The sequence below is a fragment of the Triticum aestivum genome, chromosome 3D, assembly GCF_018294505.1.
Source record: "Triticum aestivum cultivar Chinese Spring chromosome 3D, IWGSC CS RefSeq v2.1, whole genome shotgun sequence".
NCBI classification, from domain to species: Eukaryota; Viridiplantae; Streptophyta; class Magnoliopsida; order Poales; family Poaceae; genus Triticum; species Triticum aestivum.
The window spans coordinates 342982319-343002972 of NC_057802.1; the positions used below are offsets into that span (position 1 = coordinate 342982319).

Here is a 20654-nt window from a genome sequence, read left to right on the forward strand (position 1 = left end):
AGACAATTATTATGTGCGCCATTGTAAATTTGTCGTCGTATTATCCGTTGCCATTTTATTTGTGGTCGTATTATCCGTTGCCCTATGTGGCAATTTAAATTAGGGCGGAATACTAGTTGAAAACACGAACAAAGCAAATGCTGCCATGGGATCACAAGCAAACACCCTCCGTCCAGGTGCTTTAATTAACCCATTAATGGAGAAGTTGTGAGCGAGGCGGGCGGCGGCTGGTGCATGGAGGTCAAAGAGCTCGCTTCCCGGTGAGCATGGGCGGCCTTGCTGCTCGCACGTGTCCCGTCGAGCCTGCGAGGTGGACAGGATGCACGCGTCCCGTCGAGCCTGCGCGGCGGACTGCTCGCACGCGTCCCGTCGAACCTGCACGGCGGACTTCTCGCGCTCGTCCCGTCTAATCAAACAGCTGCACGCACGCCACCGAGTATGGTTAAATTTCGACACGGTAAATATAATACAACCGTTTGCGATATTAACGTGTCAGCTTTTTGTTTCAAAAAGGACTTCGTTGGCTACTAATGTGTGCGCCTCTTCTCAAACTGGACGATTTTTTTACCACGGCATATATGTGCCATGTCATGAAACCATGCCAAGTTTCATGTTTTTTGGGTGACTTTTTTATTTACTGGGATTTAAAAACCGAGATTCTCATTGTTTCAGGACGACGACAAGTTTGTAATTCATTCTCATTCCTTAAACGAGACCTAAACATGCACCCAATGACACATGTACGATTTCCCACCCATTTTGCTTCACTGGAGCATGTGGTTGTAGTTCAAATTTGAATTATGGACTACATTAAATGCATAGAAAACTTAGTAATTAGTAATATATATACAATGGCCAAACGAACCCTGAACAGTTTCAAATTTCAGCCCGACACTCCTGTTATTCTATGTTGCCTGTAGAAAACAAAGTTCAAGGCGAGAAGAGGCATCGATTATCGTTTCGCCCACAAGAGGGGCATGTTTCCCTACCGGAACCACGAGGGTTGCGACAGGCTCCGGTTTGTAAAAGGCTTGTAATATAGCTTCGCCCAAATTGGACAATTATATATACCATGTAGTGACACCATGCCAAGTTTCATGATTTCCTGGTGAGTTTTGGATTTACAGACATTTAAAAACCGAGATTCGCAATGTTTGTGGCCAGGCCAGGACGGCGAGACGGTTGAATTCGTTCCCATTCGTTCCATGGGACCTAAACATGCACCCCAAGGAAACATGTACGTTTTTTCTAGCCATTTTGGTGCACTGGAGCATGTATTTGTAGTTCGGATTTGAATGATGGACATTAAATGCCTAGAAAACTCAATTAATGAATAAAAAAGGTCAAACGAACCCTGAATAATTTCAAAGTTCAGCGCGAATCTCCAGTTGTTCCGTGTCGCGTGTAGAAGAAAATACGAGGCTAGAAGAGGGAGTGATTATCGTTTGGCCCACAAGGGGACACGTTTCCCTATCGAAACCACGAGGGTTCTTGCGACAGGCTCCGGTTTGTAAGAGGTTTGTAATAAAGCTTGGCCCAAATTGGCAATGTTTTTACCACGACATATATGTGCCATGACATGACACCTTGCCACCTTTGATGACTTTCTGGTGAGTTTAGGATTTATGGGGACTTAAAAACCGAGATTCGAAATGTTTGAGGAAGAGCCAGGACACCGGTACGGTTGTAATTCGTTCCCATTCCTGGCATGAGACCTAAACATGCACCCAAGGACACATGTATAATTTTTCTAGCCATTTTGGTGAACTGGAGCATGTATTTGTAGTTCAGATTTGAATTATGGACATTAAATGCCTAGGAAACTCAATTAGTGTATAAAAAGGCCAAACGAACCCTGAATAAGTTTAAATTTCAGCACGGATATCCTGTGGTTCCATGTTGCCCGTGGAAGAAAATACAAGGCGAAAAGAGGCAGTGATTACGTTTCGCCCACAAGGGGAACACGTTTCCCTATCAGAACCACGAGGCTTCTTTGAGAGAAGCTCCAGTTTTTGTAAGAGGTTTGTAATAAAGCTTGGCCCAAATTGGACAATGTTTTTACCACGACATATATGTGCCATGACGTGACACCATGCCACCTTTGATGACTTTCTGGTGAGTTTAGGATTTATGGGGACTTAAAAACCGAGATTCGAAATGTTTGAGTACGAGCCATGACACCAGTACGGTTGTAATTCGTTCCCATTCCTGGCATGGGACCTAAACATGCACCCAAGGACACATGTATAATTTTTCTAGCCATTTTGGTGAACTGGAGCATGTATTTGTAGTTCAGATTTGAATTATGGACATTAAATGCCTAGGAAACTCAATTAGTGTATAAAAAGGCCAAACGAACCCTGAATAAGTTTAAATTTCAGCACGGATATCCTGTCGTTCCATGTTGCCCGTAGAAGAAAATACAAGGTGAAAAGAGGCAGTGATTACGTTTCGCCCACAAGGGGGACACGTTTCCCTATCGGAACCACGAGGCTTCTTTGAGAGAAGCTCCGGTTTGTAAGAGGCTTGTAATAAAACTTGCGCCACAATGGACGAAAAAAATTCCTCGACATATAAGTGCGATGTCGTGACACCATGGCAGGTTTCACGATTTTCAGCTTAGTTTTGGATTTACGGGGATTTAAAAACCGAGATTCTTCTCACGAAATGTTTTCAAATAGCACACGGTTCACTCACGAAAGCCGATATTCAATGAAAACTTCGTGGAAACCATATTTTAAAGTTTCATAAAAATCTGAAAAAAATGTGGGATGTTAAGAAGGTGATGTTTTATTGCGACACAAAATTTCAAGTTGAAAAACATTACGAGATGTGAGCTATGAAAAAGACAAATTCCGCCCTAAATAGTGACATTACTATTCGGCACTATTCAACACTGATTTTGTCTTTTTCATAGCTCACATCTCTTAATGTGTTTCAACTTGAAATTTTGTGTGCCAATAAAACATCATCCTCTTAACATCCCGCATTTTTTGATTTTTTTAAACTTCAAAACATCTTTTTCTCGTGGTTTTCACCGGTTTCCACCGAATGTTGGTTTCCGTATGATATCCCCCCCCCCCCCGCTGCGCGCGCGATCTGAGTCCTGCGTTCTGACTGGCCAGAACCCAAACCCCACGGATCGTACGTGTGCACCGTTGGATGCTCCCAGATCGAACGGCAACCCTGAGCCCTTTCGACAGCACATGCAGTACATGGGTAAGCACTGTGCGCATGCGTCGTGTAGCTCACGCTTCCTTCTCTACTAGGTTTTCATTCAAAACAGGCTACCGTTTCTCGCCACTCCTCTCATCGGTTTCCCGCCTCTTCTCCCAGATATGCATGATGTAGATGTTCGTTTAATTCTTATAGTTCATCTCATCCAAAATCAATTAGTTTTGTAAAAAAACTATTTTAAGATTCATGGAATTGTGCATTGTAAAGGTAAAAACAAAAAGTAACAATTCATTTAGAAAAAAAGGTTTGGGCAATTAAGATATGGAAGATTCTAGAGAACAAAGGAGAAGTGCTTGTGTTTTGAGGTTTGTGCATTATGCTTAAGTTCAACCATGGAGTCTTCTAGATTGTACATGTGGCAGAATCTGGTGGAATGTAGATGATATCCAACGGCCAGTAGTGCTCGGATTTGCCATCTCTATACCGTCGGATTGACTTCATCCAACGAGCAACTTTCATAGTTATTCGCACACTATATATGTGTATAGATGTATAGATATATATAGATGTGTCCCATGCTAGACAAAATAAAGTTTGAGCGCATGCGTGGGACGACCCCCCCCCCCCCCGCTGCCGCCTCGAAGTTGGGAAACTGACATCATAGGTATTGAACCAGGCTTGGAGTCGGGTACGATGTTCGGTTTGTAATGTACTAGGCGTGGCCCATCGAAGTTGTGCATTTGTGATTTAAACCCATCATACACCATCCTACCCATACATATTTTCGGGCCGCATGCAGTGTATACGGGTCTTCTGATCGACCACGTCTCCCTTGTGCGGTTTTTTGTGACGACACGGATATCTGTGGGCTCCCCGAGTGTATATATATATATCATCCCTTTGACCGATAATGAGGGATATGTGTTGGCCATGAATGGATTCCTCCTAGTTCATGTTAGGGCCGGTCACCATCAAATGTTAGTCAACCAAAGCTCGAGCTCATGCGTTGTCAGGTTTCCCTCCCAGATGCTCGGATTGCTGGGTTCGACCTACGTCAAACCCTACGTACGTATCTCGTCCTTAACTACCTTGCCTTCATGGTTGTTGTCTGTATCGAGAGGTAGGCACCACATCTAAATTGTACATTATTCTATATTGAAAACACACATCACCCCTTCCCAACGTACATCATTTCGGGCCGCATGCAAGAGGCGCTGGTTTTGTGGTCCCTCTCATGCAATGTTTATGATGGTTCAATCTATTGGCCCAAGTTGTTTATCGATAACAACAACTGTCATTTGACCAAACCAAAGATTCATTGGTCCGTCTTATGGTAGGTCATGGCGACATGCATGTATGACCAAAGTATCGATCATTACGTGCATCCGCCCCGCTGACACGAAGTGGGAGGTGGTGGGCCAAGCATCCTAGCTAGGTACGACATTATGTCATTATATATATCCTAGCTAGGTGGTTGTTAGGGTGCTTTCGGGTTTGCGAGGCAGGTGCCACCAAAGTTATGCATTGTGTATTTAAAGTTTTAAACATCCCCAATGTTCGTACATATATTTGGCCACTTCCAGGTGGTTCTTGACTTCTGGCCCCTCTCATCGATCTTCAATGACGCGCCCAACCGTGGGCCCGTGGGGTGAAAGTTGTGCATTGGAATTTTGAACATCACATACCACCCTTTTCACTCATATATATTTGGGCCACATGCTGGTGTGGCTGTCTTTTGACCCTCTCTAACGTTATTTTTTTTGCTGCAAAGACTCTGATGATCCTCAACGGACACGGGGTATAATATCTAAACCATGTGCGATACAAGTGCGATGTGAATCACCACGACCGCAGAAGCACGAGCAAATTAAGGTGGATGTATTGTCTCAACTGTGTGTGATGCAAGTGCGCTGAAATCACCACGACCGTGCAAGCGCGAGCAAAGGGTGGAGGTACTGGCTCAACCGTGTGCGATGCAAGTGCGCTGAAATGACCACAACCGCTCAAGCGCGAGCAAAGGGTGGATGTACTGGCTTAACCGTGTGCGATGCAAGTGTGTTGTAAAACCACCACCTGTGGAAGCTAAAGGCGGGTAAGTTTTTTTGGAAATTAGGACGAGCCGTGTGCGATAGACCAGCTAGCTAGAAATATAAAAACAAACTACCCGCCTTGAGTGTTGCAAAAATCGGCGGATCCGCGCCACTTTTCCTTATTATCATACACGCATATTGTTATTGGACCGTGCGCGATCTTGGGCACTCCCGCCCCACATCAATTCCTTTACCCAAATTTTAGTAGCCGTCGTACTTCAACCGTCGCCCAGACTCCTCCAGTACCGACCTTATAGTAAAATTTTAGCAGCCGAGGCATTTGAACCGTCACCCTCCCTCGTCCACCACCATCTCCACCCACCATTACTAAAAAATTTAGTAGCCACGGCGTATCCTCAAACACCACCCCCTCCACAGTCCCCCACCCGCCCCTCTTCGAACCCTAGCTCGCGACCGCCGCCGGCGCCACCGCCAACCCTGCCGGTCTGCCCGTTCCTGCTAGCTTAGATAATAAAGTTCAGGTTATCCATCGATTCCCATACCGTCGCCCACTCCCCTGAGTTTTTAGATGAGGCCTGCGGTGACCCTCCCCGCCAGATCCACATCCCCTGCTCCAGAATGTCGCAGCCTAAGCTCGACCACGTATCTCGGGGAGCCTGACGAGCGTTCGGCCAAGAAGAGGTTTATCATGGCCTCTCCGGCGAACGTTGGCGAGGTGGCCGCTGTTCTCCCCGACCTGTCGATCTCGGAGCAACACATCGCCGCGGAAGCCGGCGAAGACGTTGACTATGTTGCCATGCCGAAGGCTTCATGTCAGCGGGCTAGTGTATTACTGTATCTCGGGAAAGCTGGCTACGACATCAAGCTCGTCCACACCGACGGCTTCACGCGGGCCATGTCATAGGTTAAGTGGTCCATCCCCAACCCCTCTGGTTCAACCGCCGTCGATCTCTTCGACGGCCCTGCCGCTGATCTCCTCTGCCAAGCGGTCAAGGATTTGCGAGCTTTATACGCCATCGAGCCCATTTTGTCACTTCAGAAGGACACGTTCTTTGGCAGCAGCTTGGGATCCTCAATTGCCAAGTCAGATCTCATCGACCACGACCACGACCACGAGGACAGCACACACGAAGGTTCTTCTAAGGTGAAACAACCCATCTGTGACATCAGAGAGCGCACCATGGGTTTGTGCTCTTCCAACTGGAAGGACCCCGTCCATGAAATGTGAGCAACATTCTATCAGCAAATATTACCTTTTCTAGCTTGCCAACCCATACCCTTTGTTGTAGTAGCATTTGCCGTGCGGTGCTTTAACTGTGCCGTGTTTAATTATTTCGGTTATGCAAAAATGTATTGTTCAATAGGTCTATGTGATGTTTAAGTATGAATTTTTCACTTTAGTTTCACGAATGGCTATATTTGGTTGTTTATAGTGAGTAGATGCCTTGTTTATCTGTATTTGGTTGTTAGGTTGGTTGGAGTGAGCATTTTTTCAGTTATCGAGCAGATGCCTTGTTTATCTGTATTTGGTTCTTAGTTTGGTTGCAGTGAGTATTTGTCCAGTTATCAAGCAGATGCCTTGTTTATCTGTATTTGGTTGTTAGGTTGCTTTTTTTAGCATTTGTCCAGTTATCAAGCAGATGCCTTGTTTATCTGTATTTGGTTGTTAGGTTGCTTTTTTAGCATTTCTCCAGTTATCAAGCAGATGCCTTGTTTATCTTTATCTGCTTGTTAGGTTGGTTGCAGTGAGCATTTGTCCAGTTTTCAAGCATATGCCCTGTTTATCTGTATTTGCTTGTTAGGTTGGTTGCAGTGAGACTCTGTCCAGTTTTCAATGGCTATATTTGGTTGTTATACTGGTCATTTATGCCTTGTTTATTTCAGTCATTCACAATGTGTGGTTCATTATGTGCAAGTCGGAACTGTGCCGCTCGACTACATCAATACCAGTTTGAACGGCTATATTTGGTTCCAGTTATTCCTGGTGTAGTTAACACATGCCCTTTATTTCAGTTTTACACATTTATCCAGTGTGATGTTTAAGCATTACCTACGTTCTATTCATTTTCAACAATACCAGTTTGAATTGCAATATTTGATGGCTGTTAAGCCTGCTGTCGGTAACATTGCCTTCCATTTTATATCTGCTTTAACAGCATGCTGAAACCAACACATTCAAGCTATCATTTGGAGATGATGTTGTTTACCTTTGCTATATTTGTTTGATGTTAAGATTGCTGTACTTATCATGCCTTTCCACTACTTATGCAGGACAACAACGGGAGTGGCCACCATTTTCCGCCGAGGTTAGCTTCATCCCTCGGCTTGTACTCCCCCCGTCGTTCCATAATGTAGTGCATATAGATCCAGGCCTGGACACTAGTTAGCTTCTAATATTGACTTGTTGCTTGTAGGTACATATGCCCTTGGCAAGGATCCACGCATCGACCCTTTTTGCGTATGGGGCAATGAGATATTGATGAACAAGCATCAAGTGAGGAAACTGATAAGGATTATTAGCAAAAAGATACGAATGGTGGAAGCAAATTATTTGTTTATGCTCTATCCAACACAATAGTGAGCTGTAGGATGGTAACTACAAACTCTGCAACCTTCTCTTTTTACTGCCCATAATGAGTTGTTAGACAACAATGTCTGAATCTTTTTCGTTCCTAGTGGTTCCTGAAGCAGTTCACTCAAGATTACCTCACAAAGTACATGATTGGTGGACACGGAATGAAGGTTAAAGTATTTCATCCAGACTACAATGAGCACCGAGAAGTCCTAATGAAGACAGTGAAGGATGGACGGACAACCATCAGAAGGTAGAGTTGTGCGCGCCTTACGCATGGAGGAGGGCACAATATGGGCATTCCGCTTCACCTTCTCCAGCAACCAGAATGTCTTTCGCCTCTCTCTTTACAGTGTTTAGTACAACTATGGTTCATCATTCTTTACTTGGTGCTTCTGTAGTTCTTCAGTATATGTACCTGTGCATTGAATTATTGATTCGTGGTTGAACCTATATTTGTAATAAACATGGTTGGATATGAAATAAGTGATTGCCTACTTTCAAATTCATAACATGTGATTTTTAAATTAGGGATTAATTGATTAAATAGGGATTACACTGCACACTGTTTGCGAAAGCGAAAGGTTTGTGATATATGTGGAGATCAGAAACGTTTCTAGGATTCACTACGTGTGCGATCAATCTCCACTGCACACACGACTTTGTCTTGAAAACTGTTTGCGTTAGGCCACCTTGCCCAAACGTTTATCACATAAAAAGTGTGTAGGATGGACAACCTTTGCCACACAGTTTCTTTCTACGCACCGTGTGTGATGCATTCAATAACGCAAACGATAAAATTATTAATATCGTGTGCAATGGCAATGCTATCACAAACGATTTAACAGGAAAATTGTGTGTGATGTATCTGTGAATGGAAACATTTTCCTTGGAGCGACTGTGTGGGATGTACATACGAACGGAAACATTTAGCGGGGACTGACTGTGTGGGATGTACTTGCGACCGGAAACAATTTCGCCGTATAATTGTATTTTTAGCTCTACTATACGTATTTCCGTATTTGAGCGCTCGCCGGTCGCACACGACCTCATTTTGCCGAACGTGTGTGCCAGGAGGGCATATCCCCGACGGTTTCTGGGCCGTGTGGGAAGGACCCCTATCGCCCACACTCACTTGGCAACGGTTCCAGATGCCACCGCGGAAAGGGGTTAAAAACCGTTTGTTTAGGACCGATGCGCACCAGTGATCATAGACAGAAAATTGCAATGCCGTGGTCATAATCATACCCCAAGTTAAAAAAATAAGCCAATGGCTTTCATATTCTAGCAACATATCATGGTTCAAACATCATGTAACAATGAGAGGAAAACAGATATGACAGGGCCTACTCATATTCTACCATAGCACTTACTACAATTATCATATCAACTCTAAGCAATAACATGCGTTGTTATAAAAATCCTGGAAATGAGAGTAACATATAGCAATCATGAGGTTATACTCATAATATCTATTCTAACAATCATTAGATGCCAATTGTTCTCATATCAACTCTAACAATAGCATGTGTGGTCATAAAAATCTAGGAAATGAGAGGAACATATAGCAATGATGTGGTTATAGACATACTATATATTCTAAATTTGTAACAATGAACATGCAGTTGTATTCATAAGGTAAAGATGAGATGGGATAGAACAATTACACGACGATAGATTCCACCAGTATAGGCAGCCAATCTGTGCGTCGACCGCGTAAATGATGCCATCGTGCACTATAGCATCAGACATAAATGTTGGATGAAGAGGATTGACGATGAGCCATAACCATGTATGGCGACCGGATTCCAGATAGACTAATCCCATGTTGAACACGGCAATGAGCTTGTAATCCATGTAGTCTTCTGATGGTGTGGGCACTTCGCAGATTACAACCTTCAGCAAACAGAGGTCGAGCAAAAAGCTCGAGCGTCTCGTGCGTAGTAGGCAGGAGTGTCCGATGGGCCGCGAGGCTCCAACGATGGAAGGGTGATCTCTCGCTGGGTGTAGATATCCACGAGATGCCACGGACTACCAGATTGGTGGATGAGGACGATCCAATTGGCCTTCATGCCCGCCCAGTAGTGGTCGCGCATGAAGGACGGGTGGACGGGTAGTGGTAGCATGTCGAGGGGCACCACGACAACCTCCGTAGGATCGTCAAGTCGTTGTCTGGGCCACCTGCGAGGATCAGGCATCACCAAGCAGGGTGTCTTGAAAAGAGCCGGCCGGTTGCAGACGAGTAGACGGTACAAAGACACCGAGCATGCGGCTAGACGGACGGTGCTGAGCAGGTCCATACGATTACAAATCTGCTCCAAGAGAACATCGAGGAGGGAATTCGAATCGCGGCTCTGCGTGTCAGTCGGTTCTGCCATAGGTTTTTTTAGGGCGCTAGTGACTAGGGTTTTCGGTGCCTGCGAGTCAGCGGGGAAGTGGATTCGGGCGGGCAAGCGAAGAAGATGGCGTGTGTGGCCGAGCAGTGAGCGGGGGGATATGGTACGCGCGAGCTACCAAGGAAGATGGCGTGGGCAAACGAGCAGTGAGCGGGGGGAAATGGTGTGCGGCCGACGATGGGGAAGAGAGGAGGAAGAAGAAGAGAGGAGGAGAAGAGTGAAAGACGGGGAAGAAAGTGCATTAAATCTCAATTCTACTAGTACTACTACCAGGATATACCGTCCTTTGGAGTGTAAATAGTTACGCCGATGACATGTGGGTCTACCTCAGGAGGGCCCATATGTCAGTTAATGGAGGAGAGAGGTGCGTAGGCGTATTTGCGGAAGCGTGCTCCACTCGCAAACATGATGGCAGTACTGGGTAAGACGGATTTAGTAAAACCAACACGCTGGTTCAGCTTATTAATTAAGTGTCCCATCTGCTGCAGCGTGTATTGTCACTTCACTGTGAAGACTAGTTCAATTGTTCTCTCTGACCGAGATGGGGAATAATGGATCGTGAAGACTTCCTATCTATAGTATCCCTATGCTTGTACGCTCATCATCCTATCCAACAAGACGAAACATTGGCCAAGGCACCCGGCGCCAATAATGTAGGAGTACTACTACTACCTCCTTTCCGGTTTATAGGGCTCAATTCAAAAATCTCATCAACCAAGGTAGATGATGAGAGGTGGAATAATTTTTGTAGTTTGCAAAAACACTCAATTAATGCACTCGTTTTCCTCAAAAAAATTATGTTTACCAATGCATTAATTTTGTGTCAAACTTTGACAATCTACTCCCTCCATTCAGGTGAATAAGTCATCTTTGGTTGTGCACCGTGACCAAGGAGAGAAAAAACAAGAGAACTTAATGTTTATTTGCTACTCCCTCCGTTCCTAAATATTGTCTTTGTAGACATTGAAATGGAATACAACATACGGATGTATGTAGACATATTTTAGAGTGTAGATTCATTCATTTTGCTCCGTATGTAGTCACTTGTTGAAATCTCTAGAAAGACAAATACTCCGTACTTCGGAACAGAGGGAGGCTTTTACTCCGTATTTGGGAACAGAGGGAGTATCACCATATGGAGGGAACAGAGGAAGCTTGAAATATGAACATGTCAATGGGAGGGAGTAAAAGCCTTATGCATGCATGCATGCAACATGCAACACTCACACGTACACATGGACGCACGCAACACTCACGCACCCATGCGGCACACAGCACACGACGCAACACACACGCTCACACTCAAGTGCTCAACCTACTCCCTAGTCCGTGAAAGATTGTACATTTAGAGATTTACACATTGACCAGAGCATAATTAACGCCCAAAAGTAACAGACTTATGTGTGCATGCGACCATTGAGAGAAGAAGATTAAATCAAGGTTGTTGCATGCTGTAATTAAGGATAGACATGTAGCCTATAGCTAGAGCACAAGTTGGTGTATTAGTCAATCAATATTGATTTTAGATTAAAGGCTAAATGCATTGGAAGTGTAGATGTACACTCTTTGTTTTTTAGCCGACGTACACTCTTTGTTGGAAGACCGAGGGAGTACACGTGCATGCACTCACATACACAGCCAGGGTGGTTCACGTGCAAGGGTTGGACTCCTGTCACGCCTACGTAAAGTTTTGTTTAACTGATTTCTTTGCTTTGCCAACTGACAGGTGGGACCCAGAAACCAGGTGACAATTTAACCAGTCAACAAAGTGCCACGTCGACTATGTGGCCGGTCAGTAGGGCGCAATACGGTGCTCTACGATGAGCTAGTGATTGTATAATCAGCACAAAACTATATATAGTGACCGTAAAGTGTGTATTGTTACATACGTTGACCGCCAGTGTATTTTTCTCGTTTCAAATTAAGCCATATTGACCGGAAAGGACTAGTACTAGTACTGCTTTGATGTGTCCCGTCAACTCGCCGAACGAGGAGAAGCTTGCTTACTACGCCTCTCCCTCGCCCACGCGCGCGGTGGCTCGCAAGACTAGGAGAGGGTTTTGACTACAGCACCCTCTCCCTCTCCCTCTCGCTCGCCCTCGCCCTCGCGGTGGACGTGCAAAAGTTCAATCGGTGTCAGGTTGCCAGAAGCATATTGTACTGTAGTATCATCACTGTTGGACCTTCCGAAGAGGCGAAGAGCCAAGTGTAAGGTTCACACGAGTATGAACTGTTGAACCTCCCGAAGAGGCAAAGAGCCAAGCGCACGGTTTTATAGGAGTTGTCGTCCTAGTAGGAGTATTACAACTATAGCGAACGATGCTACTGTATGATGCCGCCACGTCACCTATATCCAAAGTTGTGCCACCTTTTTTTTCTTCTCAAAGAGCATGTTGGATCCCGTGCAACAACCACACAAGTTGCACGTACACATAACACATTTACTAGTAATAAATTCTAAAGGACAAATGCCAGTATGCCACACAAGTTCATCTCCAATTCATGTGATAAATTTGTGCACGACTAGTCTACATATATTCATAGCGCTACAGTTCACAATTTACCATACCCCACTTACACGTTATAGATGGGCTACATGTCCTCCTCCAGGTTCCAGTCCCAGGTGTTCTTCATGGATGGCACGATCCATAGCGGTGGGCAACGGGAATCATTGTCGCAACTTTCTAGTCTGCTTCCACATGATGGAGACTCATCCAAGCTGAAGCAGCATAAATCAGGGATAGCGTGTCCCAGCATGTCGTTCATCCGGCGGTGCGCACTAAAGACACAACCATGCTTCATGAACGGCAGGCCTTCGGTGTCGTGCACGGAAGGTGGCATCTGCTTCACAATGGGGTAGCTATCCCCAATGAAAAGCGAGTACTCTCCAAGAGTGTTCCTCGGCACCCACATAGCATCACAGGGGTCAAACTCGGCGCCGTTCATCTGGTACACGCGGCATCTCAGATCTGGACACGTGGTGACGTACATAGTCAAGGTCCATGCATAATAATGTTGTGCTCAAATATGGTGGTCAGTAATACTGTGCAGCAAATAGTACTACTCCGGTATAGAGGAAGTAAAATAACCGGCTTATTATATATAGCCACTCTTGGCTACATGGATGAGATAGTAAGACATGGAAAAACAAAAATGGTGGCAGCTAGTGGGTTCAAGTCTTCAAGGGCCTAGCTAGCTATACGCATCCTCCAAGGTAAAAAGTACTCCTACTAGTACTAGTAAGTAGTACAACAACAAAAGAGAAGGCAAGAGGGTTAAAAATATAATACTAAGTGGAATACCTGGGTATATGGTGACGGGCCGATCGTGGTAGATTGTGTGACCATGTTGCACATCAGTGGTACCATGGGTAACGACTGCTAAGATCGTTGACCCCAATATGCCAAAGTCAGCTACAAGGTTCCAGGTTCGACCGAATCGCAGATGCAAATGCACATCCAGGATCGGCGATCTTATTTTGATCGGGGGACGACTGGTCCCTGCAAAATAATGGAGTACCGTTAGGGATGCAAATGATGGTTTGTGCAATCCGTTTGTAATCTCCCGTATCGTAGGATGGCAACCAGATGAAACAAGTCCCCTGGCTTGTCACTGTGAAGATGCGGTCTAGATGGCGCACGGCGTCTTCGAACGTGTAGGGGTACAAATCTGCCGCGGCCAACATGCGCCAGCCTCTGCCGTTACTGCCTCTTGCATTGATGGCAATCCTTATGTCGAACACCGCAATGAGATAGTAATCGTCATAGCCGTGTCGCTTTGTCGGCGGGTCCGCAATTGCTATCTTCTTCAATCTCATGTAGGCATCATCATACGTATTCAAGCCCAGCCAGTACGGAAGGCCGATGCCATTGGTTTTGAAAGGGTCTACGGGAACGGCCGCACTGCTGTGGATGTTGTGCAAAATGATGGTGGTATCCGGCCAGAGGTATGCAAGCCAATCTTCGTTGGCACCGACCCAGACCTATATATAAGACGGTGGGCAGCATAGAAATTACGGGATGGAAATGGAATAACTAAGTACTACATGATCAAACTCCATGACTGGCCTGCTCATCGGACAAAATCCGACTACCTCTCAATGTCGGCAACTCTAGCAGAGTCAACGTGCAACCATGGCCAGGGAGCAGTTTGAAGGATTGTCCCATAGAAGAACCTTCTCCTCGAGGACGCATGGAAGACCAACAGGCATGGCCTTTTCCCAAGCATGTTTAAGCACCGTCTTGAAAAAGTTGGTGCAGGAAGCACCGAGTCTTGCGGCAGTGAGGATGTCAGAGCAGCGTGCGATTTCTCCCAGAGGATCATCGTCCAAGGTCTCCCAGCACCGATGAGGAGGAGAACCGCCTGGCGAATCCATGGGAGCAGCGACAAACTTCCTTCTCTTCAGGGAGAGGAGAACTGGCGAGGAGGAGATAAGAGCGTAGTAACCGCAGGGCCTCGTCCCTTCCAACTGTAGCTCCTCAATCGTTCCTTAGCGAAGGGGTGAGGATATTATTTACTACGTACTCGAACGGTAGCAGTACTAGTACTACTTTCTCAACTAGTAGTGCGATGTACTGTGCTTCCAGTATAGTGCACCAGTTTTGAACTCTTAATCTTAGGGCAAGGAGCAACAGTTGGAAGTGGAGGGTAGTACTGTTCTCTAGAACCATCGCTGTACTATCAATGCATGGAAAGTACACCTGTGTAGTGGGTACTCTCGGTGCTCTATTCAAACGCTTAGCTGGCCTACTCAACCGCTCTTCTCACGCACACACTAGCAGCCTGTTTATCAGTGACGGTTACTGCGGGGGCAGAACATTTGAGTTATTTGATACAGTGAGACTAGGCTTTTCGCTTCCATTTGTGGAGGTGTAATGGATCTCGACGAACTTCGTTAGTATTTCAGATAAGGCAACACTTTTGCCTCCGTTTCAAAAAAAATCACGTCAAGAGGAATTTATTTTATAGAGTAGATAATGGAGTGAAGTCCATGCGTGAAACGCCACAAGCTACAGCGTAGTAGAGTACTAGCACTTTAAGTACAGAGCAATATTGCACAGTTCCCAATGCCACGCCAGGCTTTTCCGGCTCCGCTTAATTGGGAGGCGCTAGTTTAAATATGCTACTAGCTGATGAGGAAGCTGCAAGCGAGGTGCGGCTAGGGCGAGCACGCGAGCCACGCGATGATGGGATGGAAAACCCGTTCACGTGGCTGGGCTATCCAGTGCACCCAGATTGTGGTGCGACACGTTGATACGTCTCCAACGTATCTATAATTTTTGATTGTTTCATGCTATTATATTATCCATCTTGGATGTTTTATGGGCTTTACTATGCACTTTTATATTACTTTTGGGACTAACCTATTGACCCAGAGCCTAGTGCCAGTTTCTGTTTTTTCCCTTGTTTCAGTGTTTCGCAGAAAAGGAATATCAAACGGAGTCCAAACGGAATGAAACCTTCGGAAAAGTTATTTTTGGAAAGAAAGCAATCTGGGAGACTTGGAGTGCACGTCAGGGGATCAACGAGGAAGGCACGAGGCAGGGGGCGCGCCCACCCCCTGGGCGTGCCCTCCACCCTCGTGGGCCCCTCGTCGCTCCCCTGACGTACTTCTTTCGCCTATATATATACCAATATACCCTAAAACCTTCGGGCAACAGAATAGATCGGGAGTTCCGCCGCCGCAAGCCTCTATAGCCACCAAAAACCAATCGGGACCCTGTTCCGGCACCCTGCCGGAGGGGGGAACCCTCACCGGTGGCCATCTTCATCATCCCGGCGCTCTCCATGACGAGGATGGAGTAGTTCACTGTCGGTGTCAAAACCGACGGATCTCGGGTAGGGGGTCCCTTACTGTGCGTCTAAGGCGGATGGTAACATGAGACGGGGGACACGATGTTTACCCAGGTTCGGGCCCTCTCGATGGAGGTAATACCCTACTTCCTGCTCGATTGAACTTGATGATATGAGTATTACAAGAGTTTATCTACCACGAGATCGTAGAGGCTAAACCCTAGAAGCTAGCCTATGGTTATGATTGTTGTTGTCCTACGGACTAAACCCTCTGGTTTATATAGACACCGGAGGGGGCTAGGGTTACACAGAGTCGGTTACAAGGGAGGAGATCTACATATCCGAATTGCCAAGCTTGCCTTCCACGCCAAGGAGAGTCCCATCAGGACACGGGACGGAGTCTTCAATCTTGTATCTTCATAGTCCAACAGTCCGGAAGAAGTATATAATCCGGCTGTCCGAGGACCCCCTAATCCAGGACTCCCTCAGTAGCCCCTGAACCAGGCTTCAATGACGATGAGTCCGGCGCGCAGATTGTCTTCGGCATTGCAAGGCGGGTTCGTCCTCCGAATAGTCCATAGAAGATTTTGAGCACAAGGATCGTGTCCGGCTCTGCAAAACAAATTCCACATACCACCGTAGAGAGTATAATATTTCCACAAATCTAATCTGCTGACAACTTTTCATAGCGTGACGTTCTGCCGCGGTCTGGTCATGACGAACCGTTTTTCCCAGCCTGCCACTGCACGTGTTGCGAGGCGGCTTTATTGGCACGTCTTGTCGAAGCAGAGATCATGTTCCTCTTATCACGGGATTCTCATCAATACGGGTGTGGGTAACCCAATCGTGCATGTTTGTATGACTCTTCGATTTAGGCAAGTTTCAAACGGCCATGCGGAGGACGCTCGATATTCACCCCCTTTATAAAGGGGCCAAGGCCTGTCCTTTTCTTCTCGTGCTCAATCCTCCGCTTCCCCACCTCGAATTCCATCACCCGAGGCTCCGGCTAAGCGCTTCGGACCTTCAATCATGTCCGGATCCAACCTTCAAGGCCGGTGGATGGCCTCCTCTGTCACAGAGGAGGACATCAAGAAGCTAAGAGAAGCCAGGTATCTGACCGCTGAAATCTCGCACAGGCTGCCTACTCCAGGGCAGGTCATCCCTACTCCCGAATCCAACGAGAGTGTCGTATTTGTTTCCCACCTCCTCCGAGGTCTAGGCTTTAGTCTTGATCCCTTTGTTAGAGGGCTTATGTTCTTCTACGGGCTCGATTTCCATGGTCCGGCTCCGGATTCCATCCTTCACATCTCGTCGTTCATCATCGTGTGTGAAGCCTTCCTCCGCATTGTAACGCCCACGATGCGACTATATCTCCCACGTGTCGAGGCACGACTTAGAGGCATAGCCGCATTGTGGTATTGTCGCAAGAAGGGTTATCTTCACACAATCCCATGTAATGAACAAGAATGGGATAACGAGATTTGGCTTACAGTCGCCACTTCACACAATACATAAATATAATTCATACATCATCCAAAATCCACACATAGACCGACTACGGTCAAATCCAAATGAAAAATAAGATAACCCCAAATGCTAGATCCCCGATCGTCCCAACTGGGCTCCACTACTGATCATCAGGAAACGAAACATAGTAACGACCACGTTCCTCGTTAAACTCCCACTTGAGCTCGGTTGCGTCATCTGCACTGGCATCGTCAGCACCTGCAACCGTTTTGGTAGAATCTGTGAGTCACGAGGACTCAACAATCTCACACCCGCGAGATCAAGACTATTTAAGCTTATAGGAAAGGATGGTGTAATGAGGTGGAGCTGCAGCAGGCACTAAGCATATATGGTGGCTAACATACGCAAAAGAGAGCGAGAAGAGAAGCAACACAACGGTCGCGAAGCTAGAAGTGATCAAGAAGTGATCCTGAAACTACTTACGTTCATGCATAACTCAAACCGTGTTCACTTTCCGGACTCCGCCGAGAAGAGACCATCACGGCTACACACACGATTGATGTATTTTACTTGGGTCAAGTGACAAGTTCTCTACAACCGGACATTAACAAATTCCCATCCGCCTCATAACCGCGGGCACGGCTTTCGAAAGATAATACCCTGCAGGGGTGTCCCAACTTAGCCCATTATAAGCTCTCACGGTCAACGAAGGATAAACCTTCTCCCAGGAAGACCCGATCAGTCTCGGAATCCCGGTTTACAAGACATTTGGACAATGGTAAAACAAAACGAGCAAAGCCGCCCGAATGTGCCGACAAATCCCGATAGGAGCTGCACATATCTCGTTCTCAGGGCACACGGATGAGCAGTCCACCGCGGCACCCCGCCGCCTCGCCGACGCCGCCACGCCCGTCGGCCTCGCCCGCTCCTCCGCCGTCCCGCGCCCGCGCCGCCACGCCATCGCCGGCCGCACCTCGCTCCGCCCCTCCGCTGTCCCGCGTCGGCGCCCGCGCCCGAGCTCCTCTCCGGCCGCGTCTCCCTCCTCTCCTCCGAGCGCCGTCCCTCCTGCTCCGGCGACCGAAGTCCGGCGAGCCCGATCCAGATCCACTGCCCACGGTTGACTTTCTCCCCCCCCGAAATTTTGCCAAGTCCCGTGTATTTTACAATATATGGCTCTGTTCATTGCATCATAACTCTTCGCATACTACTCCATTTCGTGCGTGTAATATATCGAAATGTTCGTCTCATGATGCTCTAAATTTTGTTCTATTATGCTATGCTCGTTTGAGTCCATCTTGATGCCCAAATCTCTGGTGCAAGAGTGCTATATACTGTTAACTGCTGTTACTTATCAGAACTTGGTGATTTGTTATTTTTGTTGCATTTGATGTGTGCATCTTATGGGCATGAGCTCTACAGGTGTTTTGATCTATGTCATGCCATGTTTACAGAGGTGTATGCTATGTATTTTTGTGATCTATGTGGTGACTAGCACAAGCATGCAAACTAGGCTTCGTGATGTTTCTGTTTTCAGGGACTTGGTAATTTCACTCTGTTTCTACTGTTATTTTGGTGCCATGTATCCATGTGGCTACAGAGAGATCCATGCTTCTTTTGGGCATGTTCAGTAAGGATGTTTTGTAGATATAGTTGTGCTCTATCCATCCATGCCCCTTTTTGCAATTATGGAGTGCCATAGCATGTCTTAATCTTGCTCTACTTTTGCTATAAAATGTTCCTGGCAGATTGTTTATGTGCTATTCAATTTTGCCAAGCTTGTTGTAGTTGATCCTTTCATGTAATTTATTTGCTCTTGCCATGTTTAGCTTCATAAACATGCCCTCTTGCTGTAGCTATGCTTGTTTTGTCATGCATTGCTTTGTGATGAGTGCATCAAGCTCACCAAGATGCCTTCATAATACTGTTTCTGCCATGCTCTGTTTTCTGGCAAGTCTGAAATCTGTTAACGAAACTTGCTATGTTTACATGGCTGCCATCATATCTTCTGATCCTTTTGGCTCATGGTCAGTAAGGGACTTTTGTCATATGCATTTAGTAGATTCATGCCATGCCTTGTTTTGCTATGTTAAGTTCCTGTAGCATGTGTTTTGCTTGCTCTGAACATTGCGACCTGATGTTGTTTATGCCATGTCCAGTAATTTCACCAAGTCTGTGAACCTGATATCTTTTGCACTTTTGCCATGCTTGTTTGAACCTGTTGTGGTGTGATCAAGCCGTAGCTCAGTGTTCATCTTTTGTTAAGCATCTCCTGTAGATTACTGCCATATGCTTTGTTGCTATGTTGGGGTGCTGTAGCATAGGTTCTTGTTGCATTCTAAGTGCTATCATGCTGTTAATCGCAGAATCGTGTCATTCTTGTTTTGCTTGCCATTTGCAAACCGTGCATCCGTTTCCGGTGATCTTTATATCGATTTCGAGCGAAATCATCTCATCTTTCCAGCGGCATGCTTGGTTTGCCAAGTTACTGCCTTGTTCATCCTTTTTCGTCCGGAGCATGCATACGCATCGCATATCATATCTTGCATATCATGCATGTTTTGCATCATGTTGCTTGTGCATTTCCCGTGATTGATTATGGTTCCGTTGCTTGTGTTCTTGTTTTGGGTAGAGCCGGGAGATAAGTTCGTGAACGAGGAACCTGTTGAGTACGCTTACGAGGATCAAGCTTTCGACAACTCTGAGAACCTTGCAGGCAAGATGATCATACCCTCGAAATTACTTCTATCTTTGCTTTGCTAGTTGTTCGCTCTATTGCCATGCTGCGCTACCTACCACTTGCTATATCATGCCTCCCATATTGCCATGTCAAGCCTCTAACCATCCTTTCCTAGCAAACCGTTGTTTGGCTAAGTTACCGCTTTTGCTCAGCCCTTCTTATAGCGTTGCTAGTTGCAGGTGAAGTTGAAGTTGGTTCCATGTTGTAACATGGATCTTTCGGAATATCACAATATCTCTTATTTAATTAATGCATCTATATATTTGGTAAAGGGTGGAAGGCTCGGCCTTATGCCTGGTGTTTTGTTCCACTCTTACCGCCCTAGTTTCCGTCATACCGGTATTATGTTCCTTGAGTTTGCGTTCCTTACACGGTTGGGTGATTTATGGGACCCCCTTGACAGTTCGCCTTGAATAAAACTCCTCCAGCAAGGCCCAACCTTGGTTTTACCATTTGCCACC

At 46.2% G+C, this 20654-nt stretch overlaps 1 pseudogene; it reads left to right on the forward strand.

The window, feature by feature from the left end:
* The first annotated feature begins 295 nt into the window (after window positions 1-295).
* The window catches only part of LOC123074615 (uncharacterized), a 59016-nt pseudogene continuing 38657 nt past the window's right edge, over window positions 296-20654 (forward strand).